The sequence below is a fragment of the Pteropus vampyrus genome, unplaced genomic scaffold, assembly GCF_000151845.1.
Source record: "Pteropus vampyrus isolate Shadow unplaced genomic scaffold, Pvam_2.0 Scaffold18, whole genome shotgun sequence".
NCBI classification, from domain to species: domain Eukaryota; kingdom Metazoa; phylum Chordata; class Mammalia; order Chiroptera; family Pteropodidae; genus Pteropus; species Pteropus vampyrus.
This window is the reverse complement of record NW_011888799.1, coordinates 12,982,236-12,982,488: the sequence shown is the minus strand read 5'-3', so window position 1 is coordinate 12,982,488 and position 253 is coordinate 12,982,236.

Genomic DNA, 253 nt, shown 5'->3' with positions numbered 1-253 from the left:
AGCAAACATAGTCTATTTGCAATGCAACTCCACTTAAAAAAATCTGTCATTTCTCCTCTTCAGATCACTAACTGGTAGATGGCATCACTAACCAAGCTGTGATGTGGCATGCTCTTCCTCCTTGCCATTCACTTCCTGACACAGTGAAGGCATGGTTTAGGTACATCATGTTCCTGGTGGCTGGTGAGCTGGAAAGCAACAGTGTTATTTTAAAACCCATGTGTCGCTTTTCTTTTAACATCTGAGTTTCCAC